A 12,563-nucleotide genomic window follows, 5' to 3' on the forward strand; every position below is an offset into this window, starting at 1 on the left:
ATCTCGCTAGCCTTCAAAGTCTGATTCTCTAGGAATTCCTCTTCCCATTGCTTTACCCCTGGGTTGGGAAGCCTGATGTGGGGCTCAGAGCCTTCACTCCAGTGGGTGGACTTCTGTGGTATAAGCGTTCTCCTGTTTGTGAGTCACCCACCCGGCAGTTATGAGATTTGATTCTATTGTGATTACGCTCCTCCTACCGTCTCATTGTGGCTTCTCCTCTGTCTCTGGATGTGGGGTATCCTCCTTGGTGAGTTCCAGTGTCTTCCTGTCGATGACTACTCGGCAGTTAGTTGTGATTCCGGTGCTCTCGCAAGAGGGAGTGAGAGCACGTCCTTCTACTTCGCCATCTTAATCGCTCAGGTTTTGTTATTTTAATGGCTTAAATATAAGACTGCTTTTCCAGACCACTGATATCTAGCTCCAAGTGAAAACAGTGAATCATAAGGAGGTTCCTATTCTGTTGTGGCTGATGGATTCTCAGATGGCAGAAGGGAGTGCTGACAGAGAAGAGGGACTCATTTCAGTCCTCACACTTGGCCTTCTTGCAGGCTGGAAGAAGATCATCATCTACTTCTTTTATTTATTTTTTTTCATCATCTACTTCTGATGTCCAAGATTTCTTCACCGTGAAAATAATTCCAAAAGCAATTTTTCTAGTTTCTCCCTCCATGCAGAAGCACCGCTTGGCAGTTGGTGGACACTGCAGCCTTGGTGTCACTTTCCAACAGCCCAAACAACAACTGTAAGTTTGCCACATCGTATGGGCCTCTTATTTCTAAAGGCCTTTCAGCAGCACTAGACATAATTACATTCTTTCCTTTGCAGACCTGCATCAAATTGAGGGCGTTGGAAACTGTGTACCTTCTCATTGTAGAGTCTTTGACAGGGGGGCTATAGACAAGTTCAAAGCCCACACCTCACTCAATTGCCACTTTAATAGGGGGTCTTTTGAAGTAAAATGGTAGCTTCTGTGTTACAGTTATGCAGACTAAATCCACATCTAAATGTGTACAAGCAATATGAAAAAGGTTTTCTGTCTTCAAAAAACTGCAACGATATCATACAGCCGGACTCTTGAAGAAGTTGCTCTCAAAACATTGCAGTGGGGCTTCCCTGGTGGCGCAGTGGTTGAGAGTCCGCCTGCCAATGCTAGGGGACATGGGTTCGTGCCCCGGTCCGGGAAGATCCCACATGCCGTGGAGTGGCTGGGCCCATGAGCCATGGCCGCTGAGCCTGCGCGTCGGAGCCTGTGCTCCGCAACGGGAGAGGCCACAACAGTGAGAGGCCCGCGTACCGCCAAAAGAAACAAAACAAAAACAAAAACATTGCAGTGAGATGGATCTGAAATGATAATTGTCAGTCTAGTTAAAATCTTAATCGGTTTTGATTTTCCCTGTACAATTTGCAAAGTTGTAAAGAGTTCAGAAACAGCTACTGGTTTTTCAATTTCCTGTTTCGTTTCCTTAAATTCAACAACATGATTGATGGCAACAACTGAATAGCCCAGGTGAGCGGCATTCTCCACGAGCCCAGCGCCTTCAGGTTGGAACCCTCCCACAGGTCCAAATCCGCAAACGCCGCCATGCCTACAGAGCTTAATGTTGAATCAGACATTTCAGAAAGACAACATTTCTAACTTTGAAAGAAGCCATGGTACTCTGACTGATTTAACTCTTAGTTGAAATTTATGTTTATTTTTTAACTTTTATTTATTTATTTATTTATGGCTGCATTGGGTCCTTGTTGCTGCGTGTGGGCTTTCTCTAGTTGTGGCGAGCAGGGGCTACCCTTTGTTGCAGTGTGCCAGCTTTTCATTGTGGTGGTTTCTCTTGTTGTGGAGCATGGGCTCTAGGCATGCGGGGTTCAGTAGTTGTGGCTCGTGGGTTCTAGAGTGCAGGCTCAGTAGCTGCGGCGCACGGACTTAGTTGCTCCGTGGCATGTGGGATCTTGCCGGAGCAGGGCTTGATCCTGTGTCCCCTGCATTGGCAGGTGGATTCTTAACCACTGCACCACCAGGGAAACCCACGTTTTATTTTTATTTTTGATGGAGACTTGAGCAAGAAAAAGGAATAGAAAGAAGCGAAATGGTTGAAAAATGAAGTGAATGAAATGACCTGGCATTAGTTAGCCCTGGGAAGTGTACAGTGAGAGGAAAATCAGTTGATCGTCACTTTATTTCTGTAAATAGTGAGAGTGTCTTGTCATAAGGGCTCCCCTGGGACAGGAAGTTGTTTCTCTCTTGCTTCAAAGTGGCAAGCAGGGCTGTGTGTCCTTCATTCAGAACTTCTTGAGAATCTATTACGATAGGTCTGATGCTGTGAAAGACAATGGGGCTCAGAGATGACCAAGACACTCCATGATGCCAAGGAGGCTGTAGCCTAGTTGGAGAAGCTGATTAATGTCAGTAATTATAAATCAGTCAGTGTAAGTGTTAATGAAAAGTTCAGGATATAGAGGAGAGATTCCCAAGTACAACTGGATGAAAGGGAGTTATTAGATGTTATCTGGTGGTGGCCACATGCCAGTGCAGTGCCCAACCAGCCAGGCAACCCAAAGGGACGTGGGGGACAGCCAGTGCATCCTGAGAATGCAGTAATGAGTGACTTGTGGGCAAGTCACATACTGTAAAGCTGAGAAATAATTCACTTATTCCACAAATATTTATTCAGTACCTACTACGAGTGTGACATTGTTCTAGGTCATAAGGATACTTCAGTGAGCAAAACAGACACAAATTTCTGTTTATGGAGCCTCATTCTAGCTAGAATTGTATCTAGAGGGATTGTATTGTATCAATCAATTGTATTGATACATCCAATTGTATCATTGCATCTAGAGGGATATAGACAAGAGCCATATAAGTAAATTATAAGATAATGTGATATAATTCTACTAGGAAGGTGAAGAAGTGGGGACTGGGGGTCTCGGGTTGTATAAGAATCCTGTATCATCTTACACAATAGGAATTTGGGTCTCTAATATCTTAAGTTGCATAATCAAGAAATAGCAGTACAAGCATGTTCTTTAGAAATGTACAGGTTAATACCAGAAATAGTTAAATGATTTTGGAGAGGAAGATTCAGGAGTGGGGAGACCAGGGACTGCTATTGTTTAGTATGAGTCTTGTAGGATATTTGATGTTCTACACATTCATTCATTCATTCACTCACTCATTCATTCATTCACAATATTTATGAATACTTTAAGTGTGTGTCAGACCTTGTTGTAGGCACTGGGGATACAGCAGTAAGCACCCCCCCCAAAAAAACAGAAAAAAAAACCCCCTAAATTTCTGCCCTCATGGAAATTAAATTCACAGGAGGGGGCCAGAGGTGAAGAGAGCATCTCAGAGGATGATCCATGCTATGGAGACAAATGAAGGGGCCTGGATTTAGGGTTGGTGTTAGGGACGGTGCATTTGTGTATAGAGTAATTAGGATTGGCTTCACTGGAAGTGATAGTTGAATGGGGTGAGGGACCTTCCAAGGGCAAAGGTCCAGAGGTGTGAGAGTGGGTGGAGCAGCGGGTGACCCAGAGCTGGTGCTGAAGGATGGAAGGGAGAGTGGTAGGAAAGGAGGTCAGAGGTAAATGGCGATGCAGTGTAGACGGCTTTGTCTTGCAAAGACTCTGGCTTTTACTCTGTGTAATATGGGAAGCCATTGAACTTTGTAGAGTGATCCCCTATATAGTTAAAAAGAGATTTATAGACTACACATTATAAATACTGATTTTATTTTTTCCCAATTCTTTTTTTATTGATTATATTTGATTTACAACGTTGTGTTAATTTCTGCTGTACAGCAAAGTGATTCAGTTATACATTCTTTTTTTAAATATTCTTTTCCATTATGGTTTATCATAGGATATTGAATATAGTTCCCTGTACTATACAGTAGGACCTTGTTGTTTATCCATTCTGTATATAATAGCTTACATCTGCTAACCCCAACCTCCCACTCCATCCCTCCCCCAACCATCTCCCCCTTGATAAATACTGACTTTAAATTAACAGAATAGATAATATACTACCTTTTCAAATGTATATTTTTCTTTATAATCATTATTTGAGAGGAGGAAAGTAGTATCAGTGGTAACAGACACACCCAGTTTTGAATGCAAAGAAATTAAATAAAAGCTAAAGAACAAATTAGTAATGATTCAGAGTGAGACCCTTAACATCTCCCAAATGGGGTCAGGAGCTTAGACTCTGGAAACCCAGGCAGAGCCTGAGCAACTGGAATTTCTTTTCATTCATGCATCCACCCAGTCCATCTATCCTTCCATCTGCCCCTCTGGTCACTAGAAATTACGAGACTTAGTGTCATCCAGGTACAAATATGAGTAAGCCTCTTCTCCCCTAGGCAGAGAGGCTAGCTTAGGGCTCACAGGTGGATGTACATGGAAGCACCTGGCGAAAGTGGAAAATAGGTGGGGCATGAAACACACAACAGTATATTGTGCAACAGATGCTATCTGGCAGAGATGGTATTCTCATCACAACAGAGTGGTACTTGGTACTGGAGCAACTTTCACATTCCCTAGAAAAATGCCTTTCGAGGCTATTCACAGCCTTTGCCTTTATTCCATGATCACCAAACAATTTTCTGATATCTAGTTTAGTTTGTTGGCATATTGACCATAAGACAAAGGTGCAACGGGTAATGGGAAAGCACCAACACCACTTCCACTGAAAATGAATAAGTTCAGATTTGATGGAGAAATCAAAAGCTTTGCAGACAAGCTCTACAACAAATGCTAAAGGAAATTCTCTAAGTGGGAAACACAAGAGAAGAAAAGGATGTGCAAAAAAACCCCCATAACAATTAAGAAAATGGTAATAGGAACATACATATCAATAATTACCTTAAACATGAATGGATTAAATGCTCCAACCAAAAGACACAGCCTCGCTGAGTGGATACGAAAACAAGACCCATGTATATGCTGTCTAAAAGAGACCCACTTCAGACCTAGGGACACATACAGACTGAAAGTGAGGGAATGGAAAAAGATTTTCCATGCAAATGGAAATCAAAAGAAAGCTGGAGTAGCAATACTCATATCAGATAAAATAAACTTTAAAATAAAGAATGTTACAAGAGACAAGGAAGGACATTACATAATGGTCAAGGGATCAATCCAAGAAGAAGATATAACAATTATAAATATATATGCACCCAACATAGGAGCACCTCAATATATAAGGCAACAGCTAACAGCTATAAAAGAGGAAATAGACAGTAACACAATAATAGTGGGGGACTTTATAACACCTCACTTACACCAATGGACAGATCATCCAAACAGAAAATTAATAAGGAAACACAAGCTTTAAATGACACAACAGAGCAGATAGATTTAATTGATATTTATAGGACATTCCATCCAAAACAGCAGATTACACCTTCTTCTCAAGTGTGCACAGAACATTCTCCAGGATAGATCACATCTTGGGTCACAAATCTAGCCTCAGTAAATTTAAGAAAATTGAAATCGTATCAAGCATCTTTTCTGACCACAATGTTATGAGACTAGATATCAATTACGGGGAAAAAACGTAAAAAACACAAACACATGGAGGCTAAAGAATATGTTACTAAATAACAAAGAGATCACTGAAGAAATCAAAGAGGAAATCAAAAAATACCCAGAGACAAATGACAACAAAAACACGACGATCCAAAACCTATGGGATGCAGCAAAAGCAGTTTTAGGAGGGAAATTTATAGCAATACAAGCCTACCTCAAGAAACAAGAAAAATCTCAAATAAACAATCTAACCTTACACCTAAAGGAACTAGAGAAAGAAGAACAAACAAAACCCAAAGTTAGTAGAAGGAAAGAAATCATGAAGATCAGAGCAGAAATAAATGAAATAGAAACAAAGAAAACAATAGCAAAGATCAATAAAACTAAAAGCTGGTTCTTTGAGAAGATAAACAAAATTGATAAACCATTAGCCAGACTCATCGAGAAAAAGAGGGAGAGGACTCAAATCAATAAAATTAGAAGTGAAAAAGGAGAAGTTACAACAGACACCTCAGAAATACAAAGCATCCTAAGAGACTACTACAAGCAACTCTATGACAGTAAAATGGACAACCGGGAAGACATGGACAAATTCTTAGAAAGGTATAACTTTCCAACTTCCTGAACCAGGAAGAAATAGAAAATATGAACAGACCAATCACAAGTAATGAAATTGAAACTGTGATTTAAAATCTTCCAAAACTCAAAAGTCTAGGACCAGATGGCTTCACAGGTGAATTCTATCAAACATTTAGAGAAGAGCTAACACCCATCCTTCTCAAACTCTTCCCAAAAACTGCAGAGGAAGGACCACTCCCAAGCTCATTCTATGAGGCCACCATCACCCTGATACCAAAACCAGACAAATGTACTATAAAAAATGAAAATTACAGACCAATATCACTGATGAATATAGATGCAAAAATCCTCAACAAAATATTAGCAACAGAATCTAACAACACATTAAAAGGATCATGCATCATGATCAAGTGGGATTTATCCCAGGGATGCAAGGATTCTTCAATATATTGCAAATCAATCAATGTGATACACCATATTAACAAATTGAAGAATAAAAACAATATGATCGTCTCAATAGATGCAGAAAAAGCTTTTGACAAAGTTCAACACCCATTTATGATAAAAAGTCTCCAGAAAGTGGGCATAGAGGGAACCTACCTCAACATAATAAAGGCCATATATGACAAACCCACAGCAAACATCATTCTCAATGATGAAAAACTGAAAGCATTTCCTCTAAGATCAGGAAAAAGACAAGGATGTCCATTCTCACCATTATTATTCAACATAGTTTTGGAAGTCCTAGCCACGGCAATCAGAGAAGAAAAAGAAATAAAAGAAATACAAATTGGGAAAGAAGAAGTAAAACTGTCACTGTTTGCAGATGACATGATACTATACATAGAGAATCCTAAATATCCACCAGGAAACTACTAGAACTAATCAATGAATCTGGTAAAGTTGCAGGATACAAAATTAATGCACAGAAATCTCTTGTATTCCTATACACTAATGGTGAAAAATCAGAAAGAGAAATTAAGGTAACACTCTCATTTACCACTGCAATAAAAAGAATAAAATACCTAGGAATAGACCTACCTAAGGAGGCAGAAGACCTGTATGCAGAAACTATAAGACACTGATGAAAGAAATTAAAGATGATACAAACAGATGGAGAGATATACCATGTTCTTGGATTGGAAGAATCAACATTGTGAAAATGACTATACTACGCAAAGCAATCTACAAATTCAATGCAATCCCTATCAAATTACCAATGGCATTTTTTACAGAACTAGAACAGAAAATCTTAAAATTTGTATGGAGACACAAAAGAACCCGAATAGCCAAAGCGGTCTTGAGGGAATAAAACGGAGCTGGAGGAATCAGACTCTCTGAATTCAGACTATACTACAAAGCTACAGTAATCAAGACAATATGGTACTGGCAGAAAAACAGAAATATATATTAATGGAACAGGATAGAAAGCCCAGAGATAAACCCATGTACCTGTGGTTAACTAATCTATGACAAAGGAGGAAAGGGTATACAATGGAGAAAAGACAGCCTCTTCAATAAGTGGTGCTGGGAAAACTGGACAGCTATATGTAAAAGAATGAAATTAGAACACTCCCTAACACCATACACAAAGATAAACTCAAAATGGATTTAAGACTGGACACTGTAAAACCCTTAGAGGAAAACATAGGAAGAACACTCTTTGACATAAATCACAGCAAGATCTTTTTTGACCCACCTCCTAGAGTAATGGAAATAAAAACAAAAATAAACAAATGGGACCTAATGAAACTTAAAAGCTTTTGCACCTCAAAGGAAACCATAAACAAGATGAAAAGACAACCCTCAGAATGGGAGAAAATATTTTCAAACGAATCAATGGACAAAGGATTAATCTCCAAAATATGTAATCAGCCTCATGCACCTCCATATTAAAAATCCAAACAACCCAATCCAAAAATGGGCAGAAGACCTAAATAGACATTTCTCCAAAGAAGACATACAGGTGGCCAAGAAGCACATGAAAAGCTGCTCTACATCACTAATTATTAGAGAAATGCAAATCAAAACTACAATGAAGTATCACCTCACACCAGTTAGAATGGGCATCATCAGAAAATGTACAAACAACAAATGCTGGAGAGGGTGTGGAGAAAAGGGAACCCTCTTGCACTGTTGGTGGGAATGTAAATTGATACAGCCACTATGGAGAACAGTATGGAGGTTCCTTAAAAAACCAAAAATAGAATTACCATATGACCCAGCAATCCCACTACTGGGCATATACCCTGAGAAAACCATAATTCAAAAAGAGACATGTACCACAATGTTCATTGCAGCACTATTTACAATAGCCAGGTCATGGAAGCAACCTAAATGCCCACCGACAGACGAATGGATAAAGAAGATATGGCACATATATACAATGGAATATTGCTCAGCCATAAAAAGGAACAAAATTGGGTCATGTGTAGAGATGTGGATGGATCTAGAGACTGTCATACAGAGTGAAGTAAGTCAGAAAGAGAACAACAAATATCGTATATTAACACATATATGTGGAACCTAGAAAAATGGTACAGATGAACCGGTTTGCAGGGCAGAAATAGAGACACAGATGTAGAGAGCAAACATATGGACACCAAGGGGGGAACATGGCTGGGTGGGGGTGGGGATGGTGTGATGAATTGGGAGATTGGGATTGCTATATATACACTAATAGTATAAATGGATAAGTAAAAAGAACCTGCTGTATAAAATAAATAAATAAAATTCTTAAAAAAAAAAGAAAAAATAGAAAATGCATAGGAATTGTTACTGAACTAAACTTGGGTCCGTTTGCCCATGGGCAGTAAAGCCAATCTTTTGACACTGGGTTGTGGTGAAGGAAAGTGCAGGCGCCAAGCAAGGAGTCTAGGCAGCTAGAGCTCAAAAGACCCGGATTCCCTGATGGCTTTCAGGGACAGCTTTTTAAAGACAGGGTGAGGGAGAGGGTTGTAGGGTGAGGGAGAGGGTTGTGGGGTGAGTGATCAGCTCATGGCCATTCTTCTGACTGGTTGGTGGTGAGGTACACAGGAATCAACATCATCAACCTTCTGGTTCCAACCGGTCTGGGATCTGTTTTTTGTGGTCAACATGGAGTTAACTTCTTCCACCCAGTGAGGGTTTCAGTGTCTGCAAAACAGATCAAGGATGTGGCTCAGAATATTATCTATCGCCCCTGAGGAGGAACTAAAGGTCCTTGACTTTAATGGCTAATGTATTATTTTGTCTTGCTTGCCTTCCTTTGTTTCTGTTTTTTCTCACTCTCTGGTTAAGTTTATTCTCTGTAACTTGGGAAAGGCCTAGGAGGCTAACGTTTTTCTACAAACAAGAGGTAGGTGGAAGACATGGGGGAATCTGTCCCAGGAAGGCCCCGTAGGGTCCTCCTTGGTTACAGGATCTCTTGTTAATGCGGTTTATATGACTCCATTCCCTTAACTCCTATCAACCAGACTGATAAAGTCAAATTTCTGAACCTTGAAGTTTGAGGACTTTGCCAACAAATGTGTTGAATGAATAAGCCTATAAAGTGCAGTGACTCTGGAAAGCCCCTCTGGAAATATTATCTCCTTCATATCTGCTGTAAATACAAGGGTACACCTACAGCCACAAGTGTGGAACACTGACAGCCACGTAAGGAAACACAGAACAATAATACCCAGTATTGGGTCCCACGAAATGGGCTATCTTAAGAAGGGGCTAAAATATCCCAAACTTCAGTACAGGGCTATGGAGGGATCTTAGGTGAGGTCTGGATACAGTGTCTGACACAGCAAGTACACAGTTGATGGTTAATAAGTGCATGAATGAGTATGAGGGGTCCAATTTATCTGTTTTAAAGAGGAAGAAATTTCTTTGTATTTTTCTTAAAAATCCTTCCTGTTTGTATGGTGTCTACCGACAATTAAAATGTATTTTACTATGTTCCTTTCGCTACCCAAGGAATTTGATGGCATGTTTCTGTAGGTAAATGAGCATGAAAGAATCATTTCACGTCAGCTTCGTCCCGGGAAAGAACACAGGACGAGGAGTCAAGATTCGCAGGGTTTTATTCTCCGTGTTACTGTGACCAAGTTTCTTTATCTTTCAGGAAATAAGATCATTGCAGATAAAATGCATCATTTGGGCTCTTAAGTCTTAAGATCCCATTTTATGGCTTTGAAAGAAATACCACATTTATTTACCTCTCGCTCACTCTGCTGGATGATTGGCTTTCTGCTTTGCTCTTACAATGATTTTTTTCTCTTTTTGTAGTTAAAAACTTTTTTTCTCTTTTTGTAGTTAAAAATCCCCAAGCTTATATTGAATTATAATTAGACTCAAGAGAAACCCTTTGACCCAGTGGTTCCCTTCCTTCAGAGGCACCTTGGAATCCCCTGGGGGCTTGATGTTATAGGCTAAGGATATATTCAGGCTTTTACTGTGTTCAGTGTTCCTGTCCTGGAGGATGGCATTTGGCCAGTTTCTTCAAATCCAAGTACTCAGAAGCCATGGTTCTTTGTGTTTTTAACCTGGAGACCATTGCCTTAAGCCATCATGGACACGTTAAGGAATGTATCAAAGCATTGGACCGGCTCAGGATATGGGCACCCCTACTTTCTCCTGACTTGATCGTTCAAATAAGTCTACTTGGAATTTGCCTTCAAGGTCCTGCTAAGTTCTAAGACTGTTGTGTGACAGAGTTGCTGTCCTACCCTTCTACGTTCATTGTTAGTTTACTTCAAAGCCTTCCTATAACTCTTGCGGTTTTTGTGACTCTTGTAACTGACACTCCTGAAAAAGGAGCCCACAGGAGTACTTATTATCTAGGACATTGTGGTCATGAAATCCATATTCACATTGATTTTATTGCAAAACTCAGATGGCTTAACAAGTCTACGTGTTAATTTGCTTAGTATTCAGATTTTTAAAATGTTTTAGCTTCCCAGATTCTCCCACTTCAAATCAGAAGTCCCTGCCCTCGTAATACTTGGTCTGTGGCACTTGTCTGCATCTCTGCAAACCTCAGCCACCCCTGGGCTCCATAGCATGGCCCCCCCTGCAGTCAGTGACAGTCGATAGGGGTTTTACTTCACCTCTTAGCAAACAAAGAATGAGGCAATGTGAGATCATGATGTCAAAACTCTCCTTTTCCCTGAAGTTCCTTTATTAGGATGTTTGCATTAAAAAGAAAAAAAACCTAATTAAAAAATGTTTATGTATCACGTGGAGCAGAGTTGCCTAAATGAGCAAAAATACTTTAAAATTCTAGCCTCTACTTTCATTGGTCAGAGGAATTCAGAGGCTGCCCTGGGGAAAATTGTGAGGCCAGAAGGTTTATGTCCTGCATCCCCAGCCTCCCGTCAAGAAGGGAAGCCTGCCAGCTCCACACCGTCAGGCTGTCCTGTGTATCTTTGTCAATGGTCAGTGAAGTCATTATATTCAGGCTGTTTGTGGGTCAAACAGCTGGAATATCGGCAATTTCATAGGGTTCGACCTATTTTGCTTGTTGTTTAATTAGTTAATTAGGCTGCGACCGGTCTTTGCAGCACGCGGGATGTTTAGTTGCGGGCATGTGATGTCTTTTAATTGCCGCACGTGGGATCTAGTTCCCTGACCAAGGATGGAACCCGGGCCCCCTGCGTTGGGAGCGCAGAGTCTTAACTACTGGACCACCAGGGAAGTCCTTGGTTCGACCTATTTTGAACAAAACCCTTGGTCAGTATTCTATTTCAAATGAGGATATAAGTTCTTTTGCTCATTGTTAAGGTAATTTGTGTCAATGAGCTGTTGTAGAAGGCTGCAGTTTAATTTTTATTTTTAGTGGGAAGAGAGTCTTACGGGAGAGAAGTGAAAATCTGGTGATTCCATTTTGGTGGTCCTTCTTTGCTACCGTACCAGTCATACAAATTACTGAGATTTCAAGTTGCTACCGCGCCTTGGGCGTGAACTGTGAAGGTTTGGTATTCTTTTACTCCCTCAAGAGGCTGTGTGAATATTGATTTCAGTTCAACCGGAGAGCCCTGATCAGGAAAAAGAATATTGAGTTCAGGCCTAAATCGCCTCTCTGGGCGGCAGGGGGAGCACTTGCCCTTCCTATCTCATCACGGCTAACGCAAGCACTCCAGCGCATCTAGGGAAACCCGTTTGTGAGTCACCATTACCACCCTTCCTACTCGGTTCAATTGGCACTTTGCAAACAGCAGCATTACTTCTCGGTGAGCAACAGTTGGCCAGTCATCTCGAAAAGCATTTGGCAAGCTAGACAATTTTAAAAGTAAAAAGCAAAATATATCCTTTATCTTATTTTTATTTTTTTGCCATAAGCGTGGATGACCCACAGGAAAAGCAGATTCTTTTCCGTCTTTTAGATTATTACACCAGCCTAAACAATCCAGGTGTTCTTTAAATTAGCCGCTTTTGTGTTTGGTTGTGTGCCAAAGAGTCAAAGGCCCTCTCAGCTGTAGGAAAGT

General features: G+C 40.5%; 1 pseudogene; it reads right to left on the bottom strand.

Annotated features, from left to right (window-relative positions):
• Window positions 1–580: 580 nt before the first annotated feature.
• On the bottom strand, window positions 581–1,652 carry LOC113613618 (ribonuclease P protein subunit p30-like; annotated as a pseudogene).
• Window positions 1,653–12,563: the final 10,911 nt, after the last annotated feature.

This window comes from Aethalodelphis obliquidens, unplaced genomic scaffold (genome assembly GCF_003676395.1).
Source record: "Aethalodelphis obliquidens isolate GAN/ISIS:26980383/991018 unplaced genomic scaffold, ASM367639v1 scaffold89, whole genome shotgun sequence".
Taxonomy (NCBI): domain Eukaryota; kingdom Metazoa; phylum Chordata; class Mammalia; order Artiodactyla; family Delphinidae; genus Aethalodelphis; species Aethalodelphis obliquidens.